Here is a 25,569-nt window from a genome sequence, read left to right as displayed (position 1 = left end):
AGCTCCAGTACGACGTAAATTAACAATAACAACAACAACAATCAAAAATAAAGTTTATCGTAACCAATCCACTTACATTTACTATCGCATGGAATTCCACGCATGAAACATTCACGCGGTATGTTTTGTCTTGAAGCGAAAATTATGCAATGACTTCAGTGTATAAACTTGTAAAAAATGAGCGTCATGGTCTTCTTCTCCGCTACAAAAGTTTTTGAAACTAGTTTCATTAAGTGTCTGTATGCTATTCACTTGTTAGAACTATAGTTCTTTAGTGAATTTAGATTATAAATCAATAAATTTTGCCATCAAATTTCAGGACCTTAGTTTTTCAGTAACCTACATCAACATTTCTATTGTTTCAAAATATGTTGTTGAGCAGAGCTCTACAGAAATAAGCAGTCAAGTGATTAACAACATTTTCCAGTGGTTATTGGTAGCCCAGTGGTTAGAGAATCGAACTTCACTTTGGAGGGACAAGGGTTCAATACTCGACCCCACTAAGTCGTCCTCATAAAATCTATGGATTTGAAAATTCTGTGGTCGTTCACTGAGCATGGATACAGTGATCTTTAGAAAATTTCCTTCGCCTTCAGATCTATGTCTTAATTTAAGCAGGAGAGCTATCCTCTCTGCAGAAAATCAAAAAAGGTGGCATGTCTTCGGATCATCCTCAGGGATGTTTCTCAGACCATCACCAATAGCTCATTGTACTATTCTAGTGTGACGTAAATAAAGTACCTGCCTACCAGTACCTACGTCTTAATTGAAGAAGTGGCTATCACTAAATTGTGTTGTCATGGCTTCGGATCAGTCCCCAGACCGTTGCCAATAGTCCATTGTGGAGATCTAGTGCAACGTAAATAAAGATGTTGCTGTTGTTGTAGTTCATTTACGTCCCACTAGAGCTGCACAATGGGCTATTGGCGACGGTCTGGAAAACATTCCTGAGGATAATCCGAAGACATACCATCACAATTTTGATCCTCTGCAGAGGGGATGGCACCCCCGCTTAGGTAGCCCGACGACCTGCACGCGAAGTCGAGCACTTTATGGTAGAACAGATTAACAAGGTAAAGCATATTATTTATTTATTGGCTTGTGTGCACACCCTTGGTCCCTACTCAGACTGATCCAAGTGGTCACCCACCCGCACACTGACCGCAGCCAGTGATGCTTGACTTCGGTGATTTGCTGGGAACCGTGTCTTAACGATCAATTCACTGAGGGACTAACAGTAAATGAATAAATAAAAACGCGAAATCCTTGGTCACGCGGTATCACCCGCCAAATACTGTGCGTAGCATGAAGGTAGCGGGTTCGAATTACACTGCTACCCTGGATGTATCTTCGTGCTGTGCTTCTCTGCGTTGTGCTCGGATCATCCTCAGGGATGTTTCCCAGACCGTCGCCAATAGCCCATTGTGCAGCTCTAGTGCGACGTAAATGAACAACTGTATCTCTGCGTTGTGCTATCTGTCTTTCTCTTTGACAAAGGTTTATAAGCGTTAATTGACCACACAAGCCTGCAAATATATGCTTTCTCAATAAATAAATAATATGCTTTACCGAATTTCAGGGAGCGTATGTTTAAAAAGTAGTTATAGTAAAATTGTTAACAGTTGAGTAACAAATAAGTTAATCATTAAACGTTTAGGTGAAGTATTTATAATTAATTGGTATGTAGCCCCTGAAAGTTTGATTGGATTGTGCTGATGTTTTAGATGAATAAGAAATTTCAGTTTATTTGTTCATGCAGCACTGGTGATTTCTGCTTCGTGAAAATAGTAGTGAGTATACTATAGTATCAAATACTCTTTATATTTCTGTTAGACACTCAATTTGAATCCAGTGACATTTAAATGTTTTGAAGACATTTTATTTCATACACATTCGTAAGTATTATTTTGAAATTCATCGCCATCTCTTTTAGGTATTTTCTCTATTTTTCATTCCGAATTGCGCTGTTATTTCATAATACGTAAAAACCTTGTTTTTGAAGAGTTGTAAATTCGTAATATTGAACCTAATGGGAGTTTATTGTCTGTATCGTATCGTATTATAATTAAAAAGCTAAAAATATAGTCACTACTCGAAATTTATAGATCGCCAATCATGTATATATATATATGGTTCAAATCATGGTTACTAATATATATTAAAGGAGGCAATTATAATACTCATCGTACCTAAGAAATAGACCTTTTGAATAGAATGAGTTGTATTTAAGCAAAATAGAAACTGATTTTTATTTTTTTTTTTTTTTTTGATTGCGATAGCTAAAAAAATAATGATCTTTCATCGAAGCAATGGATGCAAATTTGTCTTCAATATTTAATAATTTTTCATCGTTGGTACAGTATATTTCCTCAAAATAGCACCTGTAATTACACTCAACCGCAGTTATGAAAAATGAATGTATTCTGAAACTGTCAGTTAAGATAGGTTATTTCGCGGAACTTTCATTGAATCGATACTCACTTCACAACAGTAAAAAAAAGTACGACACATTCATTATTTATGCCAAATTGTGCAAAAATATCTTGAGGGTATCGGATTGCTGCATAAAATTATCATATTTTATGATGCTTTCATAATTTTTATACGGTACGGTTACAAAAAAGTTATTTTTTTAAGTTCCAAGATCGAGTTTCAAACTTTTTAAAACTTTAGTCTAATAAATAATTACTTTTGATAGTAATATAGATGTGAATTTGAATTAGATATTTTTTAAACTTTTTTACTCATTAGAAAAGAGAAAAATTTCAAATTATTTGATAAATGATTTACATTTATTATAAATAGAAAATACTACGAAATAAAAAATAAAAAAAAAATTATTGGGAAAAATAGTAGAATTGTTAGGAAAGAAGAGAAATGTATAGTATATGTTCATTAAGAGCAAAAATAAAATAACATTAATTTTTAGTTTTTGGAATATAATGCTAAATAAAATCTGTATATAGTGAACCCATGTTATTTAGCGTAGTTTGAATTCAGATCTATATTTTTATTGAAAATATTAAAACGAATTTTTTAATAATCAAATGGTAAGGTTAGAAAATGTCTTTTTGAAGTTCGATTTTTTTTTTAATTTTAAGATTAAAATATGTTTGCCAATTCAAACAAATAATAAAAGCTTGAAGCTTTATGTTTAAACTGCCAACTTCGTTGAAAATATTTTTTTTTATAAATAAAATAATTATTTTAATAATCCTTTTTTTTATTTGTCATAAAAAATTTCCTCGTTAAAAACAATCACGACGATTTGATTTTTTCAAAAGAAATTACGATAACTACTACCTCATTTATTTATAACAAATCCTTCGAAATTTGAGTTACAAAAACTGTTTACAATGTAATTTATAATTATCATAGTATAATAGGAATTTCTTTTTAATTTTGATTTTCTTTCTCTATTTTAGGATTAAGGTAGGTTTTGTCAGATATTAAAAGCTTGAAGTACATAATTTCTTTTTCCATTTGTTATTTATCAGATAACTGAAAAGGCAGGAATAATTTGTGAAAAAAGAGTAACATTTACTGCAAATTGAAAAACTCAAAAGGTTTAAAAATTGTGTGAAACTAATAATCATTATCATAGAAAATTGGTAGTAATGTGAAAAAAAATGTTTACTTTTAAGGTAAAATGTTAATTTTCAAGACAAAACTGAATTTTATGGATTTTCATGATCAATTTAATGTAAAAGAATTATTAAGACTCTGAACTTGAGTTCACTATGGTCTACTTATGTTTATTTTTATAATTATACTTTACGTTATATTTAGTATAATTTTGATTTAAACTGAAAGATATGTTGAAAATATTTTGTATTTGGATTTTTTATTATTTTAATAATCTCTTTCCCCTATTTATCAAATTTAACATCGAAACATTTCCTCATCTAAAACAGTCACTAATTTATGATTTAAAAGCAAATTGCCATGACTACTACTCTATTTATTATTAACACACGCCTTTGAAATTTACGTTGCGAAAAGTTGTTTACAATGTTATTTGTTTTGCTTGGTGCGAATTGCTTGGAGAATTGATTTCAAATATGGTATTCTATTTTTAGTCCCGTGAAGAATATTTGCAAAATAGATTTATAAGGAGAAAATAGCCTCTAGTACGTATTTTAGTGTGAAGAAAAACTAAATCCATAAGCGAGAAGTTTAGACAAGTTTTTGATGATTTTGCAAATGGCTCTGATTTTAACTCTGAATTAAATTATATAAAACTTAAGTCGATGGGACGTTATTAAGATTTTGTGTTTATGATTTAAGATTTTGTGTACAGTTTTGTGTTTATACCTATTTGTACGTCTGGTGTTGCTCCATAGGCTACTAAAGATATTGTTTAGTTTGTGTTTATTACGCTGAATCAAATGGCACAAAGCAAAGTTGATAGGATTAATAGTTTCTGCAAGTTAATGAAATGTTTATGTAACTGTAGTACAGTTTTGTATTTATACCTCTTTACAATACAGATACTTTTATAAAGGCAAGTTTTTAATATTTTTTTTTATTTTTAAATCTAATATAAGGAAGCTTTTAATCAATTAAAATTGTAAGGTTTTCATGGAAATATAATTATTAAAAAAATATATATATAATTTTCATTCTAAAAACCCTCTTTTCTTCTAAACTATTAGTTGCATCGACATCATATTGCTTATATTTGACTTTACATTAAAAGTAAAATACGAGACTATATCTCACTTGCTCAAATGGCAATTTAAGGAGCGTAAGTTGGTGTAAGTTAAAAAAGAATACAAAACTGTACTTTTCGTAAATAAATTATTAATAACTTTTCAAGTATTAGTTCCATTGACTTGGGATCGATTTCATTCAAATACATATATTCGAAATTAGATATAGATGTTAAATAAAATATCACAAGAAACTGAGGCAGTGAGATACTACTTGATCAAAAAAATTCATTTGCTTAAGAAATATATAAATTGGAAGTAACAGTCTACATGCTCCAAGCGCTCAAAAACAGACACCCAATTTCAAGACTTGCCAGACGTAAATGAGACAAAACAGAAGTTATTTATAAAATTTTGCTTCTTTCTTCTGAAATTATGACAACCATGATATTAGGAACATCTATAGCTCAGAGGATAGAGCATTCACCTTCGAATGACGTGAACCGGATGGTCGACACGAATTCCGCGTCCGGCTTGTACCGACAACAGTGCTGACGTGACATATCCTGAGTAGTAGACTGATCATGAGTTAGTCCCCTTGCCGTTAAGCAAACCGTGGGAGTTCTTCGAGGTAAACCTCTTTATGTTACCCAAATACGGGTTAGTTCCATCAAAAAAATTCTCTACGAAGGCAAATTTCTCCCAATACCTGATCCAGGAGTTCCCTTGTCTTCTGGATTGGGTTCAATATGACAGGGCTACGGAGTTGAACATTAGTAGTCGTAAACCCAAAACATTAAGTCGACTGTTCAACGACGGTTATGAAATAAAATAAAAACCATGAGACCATGTTTCATGGAATCGTCACTGGGAAGCAATCTACTCGTATCAGGGATTTCATATGATGGAAAAAGCTGACGAAATATTCATATTGCACACAGACTTTTTTTGCGAATGAATTTTAACGTTTATTGCTTGTCCGGAAATTAAATATTTCTACCATCTGTTTCTGCTTTACATATTTTTTTTGATTAACGGAAAGTCTGCTTATAAAATGTGATATATATTCGTGATTTCGTTCTTTTATATCTTCAATTAACTTCATCAACAGCTGGTGGAATCAAGAATTGCATTTCTTTGAATCTTAGATGCATTCTTAAAAAGTTCTTCTGCTGTTTAAGATGATTTGGATTGTTTAGTAAAGAAATTCTTGCCAATGATATCCTTGTGCAAGTTAGGGGATAATACACGATAGGGAAGTACATCTAAAAGATGCTTCTAATTTTATAAAATAAATTACTAAAACTTGTGACATTTAAAAACAATTTTATTCCATATGTACTGTGGAATATTTACTCTTTTTCATGTCACAAAAATGATACTATGTCTATTTTATCACTTTTAACAAGCATTTTGAGAAACTTTCTTTGATTAATACCAATCAATAATTGAAAAAATGAGAAGAATTTTTAGGCTTTTTTTTACTTCCCTATACTCTAGTATAACATAAGGCCTATGAATAAAATCTTGTAAATATACATACAATAAATATACATACAATAAATAGTAAATTTCTCATAAAAATGCCTCTTTTCACCGTAGTGCAATAATATAGCAATGTAGTATAATTCTCTGTAATCTTTATAATTAATAAAGTAGCAAATAAATGTTAATTTCTATATAACAAATACGTAATAATAAATAAATAGTAAATAAATTAAAAATAAACAATAAAAGTGATAAAAAAAAATTTAAAAAATGACGTCGAATAGCATTTAGGGTGCTCTGAAAACTAACTGCGAGTTATATTTTTTTCCCCTTTATTTCGTGTTTTATTTTATTAATTGATATCAGTTAGTACCAACATATTATTAGAAATTTCGGTGCGCATTGAAAAATAACAATTTTTCAAATTTGTGGTTGCAGTAATATGATAAAACAGCATTATTGCTAAAATTAATCTTTGTAATTACATTTTAAGATTCTAAGAAACAATGTGAAAAGAAAACTATTCCAACTTTACTCCTTATAAAAGGTTTCACCAAATCACGTATAATCCGACAAGTTCACATACGTATTTTTCACAGTAATTGAACCAGCGTACTTTGAGAAATCATAGCCAAGAACATGCGCTATTAATTCTTCATAATTTACGCGAACATGAGAAAATGGAGCGAGCTGAAAAACTTAAAACATGCTCTGACGTGCATTTATGTTCTTAAATTTGTATAGAAAATTTTATAGATTTCAATTTATTGCAGATATATATAAATATACTGTTTACAAACAATGATTCACGTAAGAAAATGATTTTTTGCAAAAAATAGACTTAAAATAAATTTCAACTCATATCAGTTTCTTCCAGCAATAAAAGAAATAATGTGAACTTCTACGATAAGTTTTTGTGAAATTTTTAAAGTGTCCCAATTTTTTCTTTTCATTTTTAGTTAAATAAGTAACTGCGACTCCTATAATTTTTGACGGGGATTACATAAACATGTATTAAATGTAGTAAAAAACTACTTTTTAAACTTTCAAGGTTCAATTGGGTATAATATGAAAAAAACACAACTACTTCGATTTAGTAGGAACAACATATGACGCAATGCTAAACGAATGGAATTTAGTTGTTGTTTATTTAGTTATTGTTATTAGTAGTTGTTATTTGTTTTAGTTGTTGTTTATTTAGTTGCATTTAGTTTCAATAACTTTTCCTTATAATGCAATAAAATCTGGCGAGCAGCTATTTAAACGATCGAACACTTCGCTTGTTTATTTGTGGCTTGAAGTTAGGCTCGCAGAAAATGCCGTTCATGGGTTAAATTTAGTAGGAACAACACAACCTGTGACGTAGGCTATATTATACCCAATTACAGTACCTCAAAGCAAATCAGATACCTGACATCCATTCTAAAATATTTCGTTACCGGCAACTTAAGTATTTAAATTTTAAAAATTTCTTCCAAAGTTTTCATTTTTATAAGAATGAGAAAATTTGTTTTCGTTTAAGTAATAAGCAAGACACTTAATTCAATACCAAGTTTTACGCATTCAATTTTAATACTCTATTTCAGAATGAGAAAAATTCACCATATTTAGTTAATTTTATACTAAAATTTACACTTTATTTTTCACTACTTTATCAGTATCAGAAAAATCATTTTCCTATCAGCTAGTAAGCAAAGCAGGTAATTTAATACTTATTTTTTCGCATTCAATTTTAGTACTGTATCAGAATGAGAACAAAGTATATTTACTCGTTACCTCTTTTTGATGAAATATTACTGTACACCCTGTTTTGGACGTAATATTACGTTCCGGTTTAATACTTTCATTTCCTCATGTTTTTGAAAAACTATTTTTCTCTCTACATCTTGCCTACTTGCTAGCAATAGCAATAATTGTCCGTATACTGGCAAAGAGTGATAAAAAAATCAAGTAGCATTAAAATAGGCAGAGAGTTAATAAGCTTGCAGCCAAAACACACTGCTTAGTAACCAGCTTATATACTTCATACAAAAATATACTCATTGAGTTTTATTAATCTATCAACCTCATATCAATTAATAAAAAAAAAATTACCGTGACAATTTTTTAAAATTATTAGGATGACTTATAATAAATCAGTATAAAAATTATAATAAAATGTTATAAGCTTCATCAAAATATTGAATCATTAGAATGTAAGCACAAATAAATTATTAGATTTAAACAATGAAATTCGAATAATTTGTTCATCGTCATTTTCTTAGAATGTAAAAGCCTTAAATTTGTAAAGAGGATCTCTTTAAATAAATAGAACATTAAATTTCTCCATTTTCTATGTAAATCGCAAATGACTGTACTTCAGAATAGTTTGAGGCTATTAAAAACAGCTTGATTTGATTTTTAAATCTTTAAATTGGTTAATGAGATTTGAATGTTCCTTTTCTACGTATAAAGTTCTAGTAAAAGTCTCTACTAGTTGCTATTCGTAAAATTAAGAACTCAGTTTAATATGTTATAATAAGTAACGAGAATAGTTAAAGTCTGGAAACTGCAGTTTAATAATTTATTACTATTCTTCAGCACTTATTAATAGCTTTGTTAACTTTTCTTTCCAATTTTTGTTCTCAAATTAAGTTTTGCTGAAAGCATTTGGTATATTTTTTTTTTTGATTTTCCGGATTAGATTTAAATTAATTTACTTAACTGCTTACTTGAATTAACTTAATTTAATTTACGCTTATATACTCAAATATTAAAATCGAAAATATATTTTTAAGAACATTAAAATGGTTTAAATTGTCAATTAATTTATTGTGAATCGTGCTTATAAATATTCACAATATTTAAAATTATTCAAAAATAATGTATTTCAAAATAAATTAAATTCGTCTTTGGATGTAATTATCAAAAATATTTTTTATAATTAAATTATTAAGTAACATTTCGGTCTAATCATTTCAATAAACTCAAAAATTTAGCTTATAATTTAGAACATAGTTCGCAATTTCTACAGTAATAAAATATAAAAAATAAAGCTATTATTGTTCTATTGTTGCTAATGTCACTTGAAATCAAGTACATTTTTTAAACAGAGAGGGGGGGTCTTGTTTTTCAGTGTGACCAAGCATACGACTTCAGCTACACACACGTCACAGCCCGTTTTACGGAGGGGATACACTTCATCCATTCGTTCATATACAAATCGTAAACAAGAGAACGATTTTTCTACAATTCAGTACTCTCAGAGGTATTGATTTGTATAGGAACTTGGAGGACTTTGTGACCCCGACAGATCTAGCGTTCACCACTCACCATTCTAAGTCTCGTTCTCATGAACACGAGGAGTCCAACTTCTTACCTATCAGGCAACCCCGGTCTATAGATATTTTTAATTAAAAAAATTGAAACTTTTTAAATATTTGACGGCTTTTGAGCACTATTCAGTAATAAATTAAAAAAACAATAAAAAAATATAAAACATGCTAAAAATTATTTTTAAATGGAATTGTCAAATGATTAATTAGTTTCATTAAAACGTGCATTTTTTATACTGATTTTGCATTATTTTCACATTTTTTGTTAAGTTTGTTTATACTTTTTACCCATACATTTTTTTGCATTCCTAACACAGTTCGTTGTCAACAGTTTTCTTCTGTTGCGGTTTTTCGCACATTCAAGATGTCTGATTTTCGAATCATTAAAATTGTATGTTCGAACTTGATACGGTCAACAGTTAGATCGAATGTTTTTCACGGTATACTGTTTTTTTTTTTTTTTTTTCGTATGCCTCATTAATACCACTGATTATTATATTTAGGAATGGGATTTTCGGATTTGAATTTCGAAGCGTGAACGGATTACAGAATAAAAAATTCAACTTATGAACAATTTTCGAAATTTTTGAAATGTCGAATGATAAATATAAATAATACTACGGACCAAACGTTTTTGTTGAATTTATGCAAATACTTGATCCAGCCTGATTCGGATGTGGGGATTTCACACAAATCTGAAATTAATTTTGCTTTTAAAGCAACCAGGTTTGTTTGTTTTTTTAAAATAAAATTTTTATTTTATTTTTTTGTCGATGTGCACGAGTTAAATGCAGAGGGTTTGGAAAATATTGCAACAAATTTCTAGAGGAGTTTAATAAATTTAAATCAAATCTATCTTAAGAGCTCATGACCGGAAATGCCCACATACGCCTTTGAGGGTTCTTCTCTATTCTGAATTGTTTTGTTTTTTTCGTGTACTAAACAGGTCATAATAAGAAAACGCCCTCAGCGGCGTATGATAACATTTCCGGACATGGGTTCCAGTGCAATTTTATTCCTTACGATGTGCCCTAACTCCCCGAGAAGTTTGTCTCAATATTTGTATAACCCCCTGTTACATCGAACGTTTTCAAACTTGTACATATCGACAAAGCTGTAAGCCATTAAGAAAGACAAAGCCATTAAGAAAGCTGTAGCTTCTAGGGAGAAAAATATTGCAGATTTGAAATCAGTCATACGAAAGTATTTAAGATCTATTTAAAAAATGTTAAGCTGAAGAAAACAAAAACAAAAAAAAACTGTTCCCCAGTGTAATCAATGGATTTAGGTAAATTTTAAATCCGTTTTTATATATTAATTTTGCTACCGAAAAGCATATTCAATTTTGCATTTCATAATCTAAAGTATCAAATGAAGTTGCGATTACTCAATGATTAAGAGCACTGTCCTTGTGTACTGGCAACTAATTAGAATTTACTGTGTCAGCTTGGGGCGGAAGCCCACCCAACTCTATTTTTATAAGTACGAACTCGTAAGTAAAGAGGGCTTGTGCGCATTACTGAATAAAATAGTCTCAATTATGCCGTTGATCCCACCACCGCACAATTGTTGCGGGAATGATTTACTTATCAGTACCATGATATTTGTCTTAGATTTTATTTTTAAACATAAGGAAAGAAAGTAATCGATACAAAAATGATGACCGTGCTAGGTAGTTTAAAAAGAAACGAATAGTATTTTAACTTTAATATTTTCCGAAGTAACTTCTCTCAAAACAAAGTAAATTTTGTTTTTCTTATGAATAATAATTCCAAAGCAATTCGCACTAACATCTTTTCTTAGTGATTCAAGATCAATAAGTCCCTGAACTTCAAGCTATTTTTCCTTTTTCTTTGTATTGAAGAAATTTTTAGTGTTTGTTAAACGTGTCTTTAATTCCTTCCAAAATATAAAACTAACTTCAGATATTTCAAGTTATTTAACCAAGACATCAAATAGTTACTATACATAAAATTGAAGACTTTTAGCTTTTAATGAAACGTAATCTTTAATTTAAGAATTCATGGCATTGAGTATGGAGAATTCATATCATTACAAATTCATGTAACTGAGTGTAAAAATGCCATCCCAAATAGTAGTTTAGCGATGCAATTTAGCGTTAAAAGGGAAACAAAATCATCTTGATAATATAAGTAATTTAGTTCTAGTCTTCTTATCGCATTTTCAAAAATTATAAATTAAAATATTATCGACATATTTCCTCGATTTCCCATGAAGACATTGCATTAATTATGTTCCATTCAAGATTTAGAATATGCTTAAAATGCCATTTGAATTCCCATTTATATGAAACACTTATTGATTCTGAGTATTAAAAAAAATGATCCTAAAGTAACGCAACGCGTTATTTTTAATTTATATTTTATACTCTCTCGTAATTTTTTAGTTTAAGATATAATTAAGTGTGAATACTTTGAAAATTAATGAGTTTCAGCTTAACATTAAATAATAATGACTTTTTCCAACGTTAATACTCTAGCAAAATATTCTAAACTTATTATTTATAATTACAGTCTTTGAAAATTACAAAATATGACTTTCATTTTTTTTTTTTTTTTTGTATGAACTGTAGCTACAACTTAATATTTTATATATTTTTTGGACTTTTCGTAGATTTTGGCCTTTTGTTTTTTACAATTATTGAATGCTCAAATAGTAAGATATTGAACAATTTTTATAACACCTATAAAGATATTTTTCCAAGTTATATTCTCTATTGATTTTGTTTTCGTCAATCGCACATAATCAAAATCATAACTTCCCCAAAACCAATACTGTAAGTACATAATGCTAAGAAATATTTTCATATAGAAACATTTTTATTTGAATTTTAGTGAAAGTAGGACAGTGGAAACACGGAGAAACAAATGTAATAAAAACTTTGTGTTTAAGATGACAGTATTTTAAGTTAAAGGGAAATAAGGACAAAATTAGAATATTTAGTAATTTGACCCGAATATGCGAATATACTCGGGTTATGATGACAATATTCTAAGTTAAAGGGCAATAAGGACAAAATTAGCCAATGTAATGATTTGACACGAATAGACGAATGTACCTAATATACTAACTATTCAACCGTTTTCGCTGAATTTTTTTGTTTTGCCACGTAATATTTCCATCTTTAAAATGGTGTAAAAAATTTTATAACTTATGATTCAAGTATTCATACAAGTTTTTCGACTATGATTAAACAAAAAATTAATAAATGTTAACTAAATTTAATTTTTGCATAAAATTCTGGCAGTATAAATAATTTTTGCTTGGAATTATCTCATTATAATTACTTTTTTGCATGTGATTAATTAAAAACTTCTTTTATCCAAAAATGTAAGAATTTTTTAATTATGTGATGAAATTTTTCAATTTGCTTACAAAGTTCTACTGATATAACGTTATTGTTAATAAAATTATATTTAGAACAAGAGATCTTACAGATGCTTGACTTCATTAATATTTTTAATTTTAAAAACATCTTACAGGTTTTCAATTAAAGCATTAAAATATACATCAATTATTCAAGCATTTAATTTTATTAATAACATTATAATTCTAGTTAATTAGACGTTAAATTTGAAGCAACACGCTACATGATTTAGCAGTTGATAAAATAAACATTTTATAAGACAAAATATTTACTTTGAGTTGTTTACCTAAAGTAGTTCTAGAAATGTAATTCATTGCGTTTCATTTCGATGATGGCTTTCCACAAGAGCTTTTCTACGTTTAAGTTCTGAATGTTGAAATTTCAAAGAAGCAAATAATGAAATATCTGGAAATCTTTCTAAAGGGGAGGAATTTACAGCGCATAATCTTGATCTATGTCCGTTAATGTAAATTAGTTTCGAGCTGAATTTACATGTTATGTTTAGAATAATAATTACAACGCATTCTTGGCTTCATAAATAATTTTAAGATTTAAAACATCTAGCTTTGGTTTTAAATTAAAGCATTTAGTTTTAACTGCTATTCAAGCTTTTAGATCCGTTTGGAAAAATTAATTTTTCTTTTTCTTTAATCTTGATAAGTTTTGCATTAGTTCATATATGATACATATTTTTTTTTAAATTTAACGCACTTTAATAACACTTGTGTGAAATTAATAATAAAATGGATTTTAATCTAAGCCGAAGTGTAGATTATTTTATACATTCAGAGCTCTAATTTCCTCCGAAAAACTTTTTTCTTTTATGTATGAAGTAGGTTGTTTTTACCTGGATATTTTTAATATATATATTTTTAATAAAATAATTTACAAAAATTATAAATATGAAATATTAATTTGTTAAAATAATTATTAATGTAGTAAGCTAATTAAGAACAAAAAAATTAAGAACAAAATCTTCTCAATCCACACCGTGGAATGCAATATATATATATATATATATATATATATATATATATATATATATATATATTTTTTTTTTTTTTTTTTTTTTTTTTTTTTTGACTAATGGCGGGCACTTGGGTCTATTTCCAATTGGCCTCAGAAATGCCAGAACTGCTTATCGTTACCCAGTGAGCACCTATGGCCAAGCCACGGCGGAGGAGTAGCGTCGCCCACGTCATACAACCACAAACCCGTTTATAGGGCAGGTTACAATCACACAGAAGAAAGGATATGGACCACAGAGAGAGAAACATCCATGCCCTGAGCGGGATTCGAACACGCAACCATCGGCTCCGCAGTCAGGCACGCTAACGGCTGGAATGCAATGTAAACTTACTATTGATCGTTCTGTTTGCTGCTATAAAATAATGCAGATTAAACCTGCAATGCCTAATTCCTTACTTTACAATGCCTAATTATTTATCGCTTAAAAATATTTTCTTAAAGAATGTGATCATAGAATTACGAGTATTATAAGCATAATATAATTGTTTTAATTATATTGCGTTGTATAATGTTAACAAACTTAATCTAATTATTTGGATAATTGTTTTTAGGCTCTAAATAGTTTAGCTTATGATTATAAGCTTTAGCTTTTTTTTAATATTTTTTTTTATAAAATCAAGAGAATTTAGCAAATAAAAAAGACTGTATTATTTTATATCAATGGAAATACTTATAAAAACATCAGCAAATTTTATGTTTAATAAACTTTAAATTAAGCCACAGTATTATTTGCACTTATTAAATTAGATATAAACATTATAAGACAACCTAAGATAAATTAAGAACAAAAGCATATTATCTGATATTCTAAATTGCATAGAACTTGATATTATTGTTATTTATTTATTTTATTTTTTTTGTAAAGAAAAGAACTTGTAATTTTAAGAAATATGCTTTTATTAAATAAAATTAGATACCTCTCATTGTTTTTGTTAACTTTATATTTTTTTCTAGCATAGATTTCATGAGGACATGGGAGTTCTTCTTAAAATATTCAACTACATTTTATACATTTTGATTTAGCTTAACTACACTGGTTATAAGTTGGAGAAATAAAATCACAAAAATGACCATAACTTAAAAAATGAAGCGTAGAATTTAATGAATTTGGCTCCCTTTATAGTATGCACAAAATAATAATGCACAAAATAAGATACAAATTATAAAACAGAAAAATTATGATATTAGAGAAATTAGCATATGTATGAAATGAATAAATCAAATGTATCTGCTTGGAATAGAAAAATACATTCAGCAGGGATACACCAACTGAGAGCTATGGCAGCCACGGCTGCTATGGCAGGACCCGCGCAAAGCATTCGCCACCTAGCCAAATGCGATTAAATTATAAATTTGGGGAATAAAATTGTGTTTTGACTAAATTATTGACGAATGATTTTCTTCCACTTAAAAAAAAAATGTACTTAACTCGATCCTCAAAATTGCGCCAAAATTATTTTTTTCTAAACAAATCAGTATTTTTTATTCGATTACTATAATTTGCGATAGATGCGCCGCATAACCACTTAGAATTGGGTCCAAATGATATAAGCCTGAAACAAACTAACCGTGAAATAGTTTTCTATAGGAAAAAAATTAATCATAAAAAATTAAGATTTGCATTTGGCGAAGACTTTCGAAAATAGGGGAGCACTTTCGAAAATTGGCGAAGACTTTTGATATTTGGCTATTTTACTAGCAACTAATTTAAAATTCGCGTGGACTATGCTTCATATGAAGTATGATCACATTTGGAAGTAACACAGCGCATGCAAGCAGCAATGCAACACAGCAGATGCTTTCAATTATGCGGTCTACTAGTTCCATTGGAAGTGTGAGCCATTGTTCTTGCAAAGCAGTTTCAGGCGTGACAAGGGTTTTAGGAGGAAGAATGAGAACAACTAAAAGTCTTCCTCTAGCATCTCAAACACGCTAGAAGGCTATAAATATTTGTATATATTGTCTACGTAAAGTGATCAGGAGTGATCAGGAGTGATGGCGGGTTACTACGGTTACGAAGTTTAACTAATCAAGTTGGATAATTATTTAAGACAGATTTTGTCTCGTCGGCGGGAGAAAGGGAATCAAGGGAGAAAGAAGACTCTTTAAAATGGGCTATATCTTGTTTCCATAGCAGCAGACGGCATTGGACTTCATGGCGAGGGGAGTTATTTCTACAGACGAACTGTAATCTATCCAGCGTGCAAGTTTTATATAAAGGTTTTTGACCACTAAAGGCATTGGAAATGTATAAGCATAAATTATTTTAGGCTTAAAGATTATACTGTCTGCTTAGTGAGTAAATTAAAACGACATGAATTTGCAAAACCTATATTCTTTCATTAAATGAACCATTGAAAGAGAGCTTTTATAAAAGGTAATTTTATTATTTGCGAAAAAAAACAGTTAAACATTTAATTTATCAATATTTAATTTTTACTATTGTTTAGCTATTATTTAAAATATTTTCTTGGTTGATCATTTTATATGCCACTTCTATTAAAAAAAGAAAAGAATAAAAGTCTTCTCTTTCTTTCTAGAAATGTAAATAATTTTTCACTTTACCATTTTAGCTTATTCCTAAAATTCTTTTTTCTTCAAATGATTCAGTTTTAAGACCTTTTGTAATATCTTGCATTCAATGTACCACCTGCTACCAACAAAACATACGTAATTTCATTCGTCAAATCATAAATCTTTTCAGATGTTTTAAACTTTAACATTCGCTTCTTTTGATATAAGCCACGAAAATTGTACCTCAAACTTCTTATTCTCGGATAACGCTTTTATTTGAGTTGAGCCTGGAGTGTTGCCTTTTATTCCAAAATAAAAGAATTTTTCGCTTTATTCGAAATGCAAATGTTTTCTGGAAGCAAATTAAAATTTTGAGAAATTATTTTAAAAGATTGTGATTTATATATTTTTTGTTATACGTCTGTGTTTTAAAACAATTTGCGTTATTACTAACTTCTAGTGATACCATAATGAAAACGATTTATTGTAAATTTCTGCTTTATAAAGCAAAACGATGGAGACATAAAAATGGACATATTTTAGTTTCGATTCCATATTTTATTTTGTAACCATCTTGAACAGCCGACCCAATTTTGGGTTTACGACTACTAATGTTCAACTCCTTGGCCTTGTAATTTTGAACCTTATCCAGGAGACAAGGGAACTCCTGGATTAAGTATTGGGAGAAATTTGTTTTCTTGAGGACTTTTTAGTGAAACTAACCCGTATTTGAAAAAACTCGAAAACCTCCCACGGTTAGCCTGAAGGTAAGGGGACTCTAACCCAGGATCCGTCTACCACTGAGGATATTTTACGGCAGCACTGTTGTCAATGTAAGCCGGGTGTGGAATCGACCAGTCATTGCTGGGACTTAAACCCGGTTCACATCATTGGAAGGCGAACACTCTATCTCCTGAGCCACCACGACTCTTTCAATTTTATAAACAAGAGCCATCCTTGGCGACGCTGAAGAAGAATCGAAACTATAGAAGGTTCATTTTTATGTATTTTTTATTTTAGCTTCATTCACGTTTTTTCGCTTTATTTATTCTAGTGATAAAAAGCCAAATATTTTTTTTCTTCTAAAAATAAAAGAAAATGAAAATGAGATATAAAATAATACATTGAAACTGACGATCTAAGTATATTGTAAAAAAATACTTTCGTTATTAATTTTTATTTCAACAACACTTGGTTCTTCAAAACATAACGCTTATAAATTAGCAAACATTTGAATTTAAAAAATTCTTTTTGTTAATATTATGATGCGTGTGAGGGTATTTTTTGCTGGCACTTCAGCACGAATTAAATTCGAGTACGGATAATTTTCTCATGATTTAAAGTTTTGTCATAAATCATAATTTAAAAAGTTGATTCTTCAAAATACGGTCAACAGTCTTCAAAATACGGTCAACAGTCTACAAAATGCGGTCAACAGTCTACAAAATGCGGTCAACAGTCTACAAAATGCGGTCAACAGTCTACAAAATGCGGTCAACAGTCTACAAAATGCGGTCAACAGTCTACAAAATACGGTCAACAGTCTTCAAAATACGGCCAACAGTCTTCAAAATACGGCCAACAGTCTTCAAAATACGGTCAACAGTTTTCATCCGTGGGCTAGGGCAATAAATTCCAAAAAAATCAAGCCAGACACCCAGGTGCTTGACTTGCTTACGTTAAAAAATTCAGCAACAGGAGGACCCTATTGGAAAAAATTCCCAGTACAAAAAATTTTATACCGGCTTATGAAACACCGGTTCCGGTATGATACTGGATCCAGTATAATACCATACCGGAAAAGGTGTTTCATAAACCGGTATCAAATTGATCCCAGTATGATACTGGAACCAGTATCATACCGGAACCGGTGTTTCATAAACCAGTATCAAATTAATCCCAGTATGATACTGGAACCAGTATCATACCGGAACCGGTGTTTCATAAACCAGTATCGAATTGATCCCAGTATGATACTGGAACCAGTATCATACCGGAACCGGTGTTTCATAAGCTGGTACAAAATTTATTCCAGTATGATATCGAACCCAGTATCACTAGTGTACTGCACCCAGTAAACTGGGATGATGTAACAATTTATTTTTAACACAAGTATAGTGAGGTACTACAGTTTGATACAGGAAGGTTAGTGAACTGCGCTGAATGGGAAAATAAAACATTGATACGAGTAAATAAATAAAGGTACCTGGTTTATACAGGGAAATAAAACATCCCCTATGAAACATCAATTCGCACTTTGTCAAAAGCTATATTTTGCATTAGGTTAATAAAAATCAAATGAACTGTTTTTTTTTTTTTTTTTTTAAACTTCTACACTTACAGTTACTACACAAAAAATGTTTTGCAGCTACATGCAGAAAAGTGTAAATGCATTCTTCAGATTTTATGAAAATTGATTGGGGATTAGAAATATTATGTAATGAATAGCCAAAAACTGACTAAAATAAGTCAAAATCTTATTTTTTAAGCATTGTAAAATATAATTAGGCATTGTAAAATATTCAGGCATTGTAAAATATAATTAGGGGAGAGGGGGGCACATGTGAACAGGGGGCACATGTGAACATGGTATGTTTTACCAATATGATTTGAAATAAAAAATCTCGAAAAATTTTCAATTGATGGCAGTACTAGTCCTACCTCTCTGAAAAACTTTCAGAACAATGAGACATTTTGTTGGTCTATTCTGACAATTTCTTTGTATCAGCTGGTGTTGCATATATTATAATCGCTCGCTTCTCCAAGTGAAAGTATAATATAAATCAACTAATAAACTAAAATTAACTATTGCAGATCATTATATGAACATTCAGGTAAGTTTATGACAATTATTCTTTTTTTTTACTCAATTAAAAGTTCTTTATTTTTCAAGTTAGGTTTAAGAAGGATGATGGGGGCACTTGTGAACAAAACATCTGGGGCAGATGTGAACAGTTCACAAGTGCCCCTACATAGTATTAAGATTATTATCCTCATGATATTATAAGTTTAAAAAATATGTATGCATTTAAAATTATCATTATTTAATTTTCCATAATTAATGTATTAATTTTTCCTTTAAAATTTTTTTTTATTATTAAATGGTTGATCGCGCATCACGCATATTAACTGATACACCTGAGAAAATAGAATTGTTAAAGCTACAAATGAAAAGATAGAAAAAATGAAAAAAAAGCATGAAAGAGTATTAGAGAAGAAAGAAAAAGGCCCATTACAAACACCGGTGGAACATGAAGTTGCGAAAAACCCAGTTAAGGATAAATTATTGTACAGCTGAAAAATTATTTTCTTATTGACAGTACTGTTGTACAATTTAAATTCACATAGTAAGCTACAACCCCCTCAGTATAATGCGTATCTATATCTGTTATATTAAAGATTTTTTTCTTTGAAATATGATGATTGCTTTGTGTTTTTAATCTTGTTCATATGTGCCCCAGGCCTGTTCACATGTGCCCCCAATAGGGGCACATGTGAACAACTGAAGTCATTTTTCTAAAATATTATAAAGTAAAGAAATATTTTATTGAAAAATCTCAAAAAATTCCACAAGACAAAGAAAATACTATTTAAACATATGGACTTTTTTACTATGAAAAATTTATGATATTTTTCGAAAAGTGAAGAAATAAAAAAATTTGTTCACATGTGCCCCCCTCTCTCCTATATAGTTGTTACATTTTGATCAATGTACTTGCTTGCTACTATAGATTTAAATACAAACCAATTTAATTTTAGATATATTTGAAATTTAAATTATAGTCAACTTTAATCATTCAAACATAATAGTGATTAGAGTAGTATTTATAGCTACAAATGAAAGCTTAAATGACACAAGTTATTAACTAATATAAATAAAAATTTTGAATTATTTTACTCTGTCATTCTTCTATTGACATTTTTCTTAAGATTCCTTGATTTAAAGCACAATTTGATATAGTCATTTTCTATTTGAAGTATTTAATTTTTATGATAATTTACTTAACGCATAATATCTGAAAATTAAATTAGGAAAAATAAGTTATCGCCTACAAAAATTTAATCTCAAGAGCGAATTATTTATATAACGACACATGTTCATAAATAATAAAATAAGCCCTAAATTTTAGAAAGCTCATAAATAATAAAATAAGCCCTAAATTTTAGAAAGCTTTTCTTATCTCACAATTGTTGTGAACTCAACGAGTAATAATTAATATATATACTGAATAAAAACACACAACACAATATTAAAAATTTTAAACATTGGATATGACATAATTTAAACTCTGTCTTCAATAAGATATAAGAATTACACAATTACTAAATTGATATAAAATTACTAAATTGATATAAAAACAATGATCTCACGAGCGAATTATTTATATAACGACACATGTTCATAAATAATAAAATAAGCCCTAAATTTTAGAAAGCTTTTCTTATCTCACAATTGTTGTGAACTCAACAAGTAATAATTAATATATATACTGAATAAAAACACACAACACAATATTAAAAATTTTAAACATTGGATATGACATAATTTAAACTCTGTCTTCAATAAGATATAAGAATTACACAATTACTAAATTGATATAAAAACATTACCACAATAGCCTAAAAAATGTTTTTTATAATCAAATGAAATGAATTGTAGTTTCAATAATGTGAAGTGGCTTAAAAGCTCAATTTTCAAGTGTCTTTGATGTCTAGCTGGTGGTTTTCTGGATCTCTCAGACGTTTCTTTAATGTAATGAACTATCCTTCTAGCTTCATCAAATAAGAGCCAGCAACAATGTCTCCATTTAGAGTTCCTAATATAAACAAATTTTGAATAAACAGAAAGTGCAGACTAAACAGCAATTTCAAAAAATCTCATTTTTAATATTGTATGCTTTTTCTTTTAATATTATGCTTTACCTTTTATACTAAATTTTAGATTACAGTGCTAATTTAATTAAGTTAATATTTCAGATTGCAGTGTTAATTCCATAAGACATTTTTGGCATTTGTATACTTTTTCCTAACTATTAAATTGACAGCAAGAATTATTAAACGAATACAAATAGTAAAGAAATTTTACAAGCTTTAAACTTTTCTTACATCATGTTAATAAATAAATAGGCAACGAAAAATGCTAAAAATGTCAAAGTTATATTAACTGAAAGCTTAATTGTGTTAAGTTTTTCATATGATTATGATAAATTTTACCATTACACAAATAGGATGCATATATTTTTCAGCTGATATAAACTGATTGAAATTAGAAAAGCATTATACTTTTTTAAAAAAAAAATAATATTAGTATTTATATTAATAGCGTACTGTACTACATTTACTCCAAATTTTAATTAACTTTTATGCTTTTTAAAAACTCAAAAACTAGCTGTTACAGGTGTAAATAACTTAGACAAAGATCCAGAATGCACAAAAAACAGATTTTATACAATTCAAATTATATGCGATTCTTACAAAAATTCAAATAAAATATGTGCGTGTATAAATAATGTTACGAATATTCAGGAACTGTTCAATCATACATTTAAAAAAAAATCTATTGTGTAGTGTAACACACACAACACATACAAGAAATTAGACTCAATATTTAACCTAATAATTAAGTTCTTGAAACATTATACCATACTTTTGTTCAAAATAAGTATTACATATATTGTAAACAAAATTAAGAAGTATTAATTTGCAAGATGAGAATTAATTTGATACTAAAAGGCTGCAGAAAATTTAAAAAAAATAAGTACTAAAATTTCGAACACTGTATGATGTTAATTTAAAGATTAGCTATTGAAACGCACAAACTGTAAATAAATAGAAGATTTTAAAAAAAAAAATTATATTACAAATAAACAATTATCCAAATTATATAGACAAATTTATACAGTAAAACAATTTTTCAGAATAATTATTAAGTATGAGAAATACAATTGCAAATACTTATTTTTCAACCACCTACATCATACAGTGTTATATTTGTAATTGATTCCAATCAATTACAAATATACTCAATTTATCAACTGTCCAATTTAAACGTAGATCAAATTATAAAATTCAAGATTTGAACTGCAAAATTTTCCGCACCCTAGTAAGAAAAAATAATGGCCTACCAAATTTTATTATTTTTGTGTAATTTGAAAGAGATTTATTTCAAATAAAGGGAAGTTAATTTCTAACATAGGTATCGCTCATACTATCCAATTTTGTTGACAACTCAAAAGAAATCACCAGCGCCCACATCACAGAAGCACATTACCAACCAACTTTTCATAGTGACTCTATGCAAAGATTGAAGTATGAATGATCTGAAGTAACTTTTTACCATTTTAATTTCAATATAATAGTTTTTAAACAGTTCAGCTCATAACTTCCTCTAAAGCTTAGCATTTAAATGTATTATTAAGACAAAGAACATTAACGGGTTTAAACAAACAAAACTTGAACGTAAAGTTAAAAATTTAAGTATTCAGTGGCTGAACTCAGAAATAAATTTGCATATACTTTTTACATTCATAAAAATTAAGAAAACATTCAGTTCTATTTATTTGTAACTACGATACGAAAACTTACAAAAATTTTCCACTACTTCAATTTATTAACAAACTGAATATCTTTAAAAACACTGTATCACTTTTATGTACCAAGATATGAATATAATGAATGCAGGGTTGCCAACGAACACTTTCAGAATTCTGGAGACTCAGCCAATACTTAAAACACATCACCGCAACTTTCGGGTAGCAGTCTGAAAGAAATTAAAACAAAAACATTAAAAAAGAGGACCACTTTAAAGAGTATAATTTGCACCCATCCCAGCAAATCTCTACTTGTCTTTTTTAAAAATATATATATATATAAATAAAAATATAATTAGCAAGCTTAAAATCCTTTTAGCGTCTTGACAGTTGTAGCCGGCACAACAGATCCTGACACTGAAATATCCCCAATTGTAGATTTATAAAGTATAAAATAACCATCAAATTAAAAAAACAATTTCAATAATAATGTGCATGTTGAATATGAAAAGAACTAGAAAACATACCTCGATGGAAATTACAAGGAATTAATAAAGTTTTCCAAATCATTTCTGAAAGAAAAAATTTATTTAGAAATTATATAATAGTAAACAAAATATATGCAAGCTATTAAGTAGTTAATATGAAACTTTTAAGTATCAACTGCTTTATTTGTAAAACGCTTTTTTAGTTTTACTGAAACTTCAAGGTATCAACAGTTAATAAAATATAATTTAAATTACATGATTGAAATTTTTAAAATAAAATTAAACATTAAAAATAACAAAATAATTTCCAATTATAAAATAATTCGAAGTCTAAAAATATTATATACAACTTAACAAATAATTAATTTGTTAATAACGGTGATCACATGATAATAATGAGAATTTATGTAAATAACATGTGAACAAAGTGTTTCTAATAAAGTCTCATTAAGAAATGCGGGAAGAAAAAAAAAACATTAAAAATATTTTCCTCTCAAGCAATGGAATTTAAGTCGTAACCCTAATGCAAGCACATGCAGTTTCAAGAATAATATAATATGTCTTGATTACTTAATCTATAAATACTGCTTAGTATACGTTTTAACATTTCTGTAACTAGAAAATTGTAAATAAAGAATATGTAAATAAAAGCAAGAAATAAAGACAAAAATACACTTACTAAAATACAGCGCCAAGAATTACCATCCACGAGAGAATTAGGCATCCATGATAAGGACAAATGTAAACAAAGTTTGAAGAAATGTGATTGGCTGAAGTTCACACTGAGAACGGAACGAACTGAAAAAACTGATAAATTAGGAAAGTGGGTAGCTTTATATAGATTTAACGAACAACTAAGGTCGATTCTCGTCTTTGCATGATTCCCTTTCGTTTCTGCATTAATCGCTCTTTTCAATTGAATTAAATTAATTATAGTGTTACAATACAAATTTATTTATTTATTTCATAAAAGTTTATTTTGTTTTATGATTTAAACTACAAATTTCAAAAACGGACAGAAATTTATAAATTTATGAAGGAGAGATTTAAGTTTGGTTAAGGTAAAACGTTTTTAAGATTTTATAACAATTTTCAATTTATGTAAACATATTTCTTTTTTTACCAAGTCGTCGAAACCTAAACTAAATAATTTATTTTGCGAATTGATAAATTTGTTTCGATTGAGAGCAACATAGTTCTAGTTTAGTATAAATTCAATAAAAAATTAATAAAAATTAACAACAATTTATAATAAAATTTAAAGTGATGCAATTAATAATATTCTTTTCTCATCATGGCGAAACCTTGATTAAAATAATTTTTGTAAATAAAAAAATAAGTAAGTAAATAAAGAATAAACGAATAAAAAAAGTTTTATTGTTTAATTACTTTTATTATAAAATTACTTTAATTTAAATAACTAGATTTTACTAAGATGACTTAGATTTTAAAATAATTAAAATGTGTAAAAATCTAACTCAAAAACTCCCTTCGCTCCAAAATTATAAAATGTTTTAATAATTTTAAATATGCATTTTTTTAAAAAAATTGATGTACATAGAAAGTGTACGTTTTCACCACTCTTAATATATTTCTTCCACTCTTAATAGAGTTCTTATAAAAATCTAAGAAATTAATTATTGGAAATTAGTATATAATCAAGAAGAAAAAAAACGAAGACTTTGTAAAATAATAAATTATTGTAAAATATAAATTAATTAAGCTAGTTTGAAAATGTCGAAACCTGTTAGATTTACGGAAAAATATGCACTTTCTAAGAATTTAAGTTAGTATATTTTAAAACTACTTCAAAATTTCCAGCATGGATTCTAACTGGTTTCGAAATTTCCATCATGTTTAAAAACTGGTATCAAAATTTCCAGTACGATATTATACTGGTTTCACACTTTCCTATGTATTTGAAATCTGGTATAAAAATTTCCAGTATGCTACATACTGGTTTTAAAATTTCCAGTGTGGCGTCATACTAGTTTTAAACTTTCCAGTATGGGGCTATACTGGTTTTAAAATTTCCCGTATGGTGCTATACTGGTTTTAAAATTTCCAGTATGGTGCCATACCAGGTTTTAAAATTTCCAGTATAGTTTCATACCAGGTTTTAAATTTCTGGTATAGTTATACTGGTTCTGGTATCATTGTTACTGG

The 25,569-nt window shown here is 28.6% G+C and overlaps 2 long non-coding RNA genes across 2 annotated transcripts in view; one reads left to right on the top strand and one right to left on the bottom strand.

The window, feature by feature from the left end:
- The first annotated feature begins 1,630 nt into the window (after window positions 1-1,630).
- LOC139425982 (uncharacterized) overlaps window positions 1,631-25,569 on the top strand; it is a 134,413-nt gene continuing 110,474 nt past the window's right edge. The window contains exon 1 of the long non-coding RNA XR_011637192.2: window positions 1,631-1,895. This is a non-coding gene — a long non-coding RNA (uncharacterized LOC139425982). The remainder of the gene's footprint in view (window positions 1,896-25,569) is intronic.
- On the bottom strand, window positions 18,903-24,367 carry LOC122271630 (uncharacterized). The gene is made up of 3 exons (XR_015435638.1): window positions 24,083-24,367; window positions 23,443-23,487; window positions 18,903-21,202 (listed from the first exon to the last, which is right to left on the bottom strand). It is a non-coding gene; the product is annotated as an uncharacterized LOC122271630 (long non-coding RNA).

Source organism: Parasteatoda tepidariorum, chromosome 7 (assembly GCF_982258835.1).
Source record: "Parasteatoda tepidariorum strain Cologne lab strain chromosome 7, Ptep-v5.0, whole genome shotgun sequence".
Lineage (NCBI taxonomy): Eukaryota > Metazoa > Arthropoda > Arachnida > Araneae > Theridiidae > Parasteatoda > Parasteatoda tepidariorum.
This window is presented reverse-complemented; position numbering and strand designations above follow the sequence as displayed.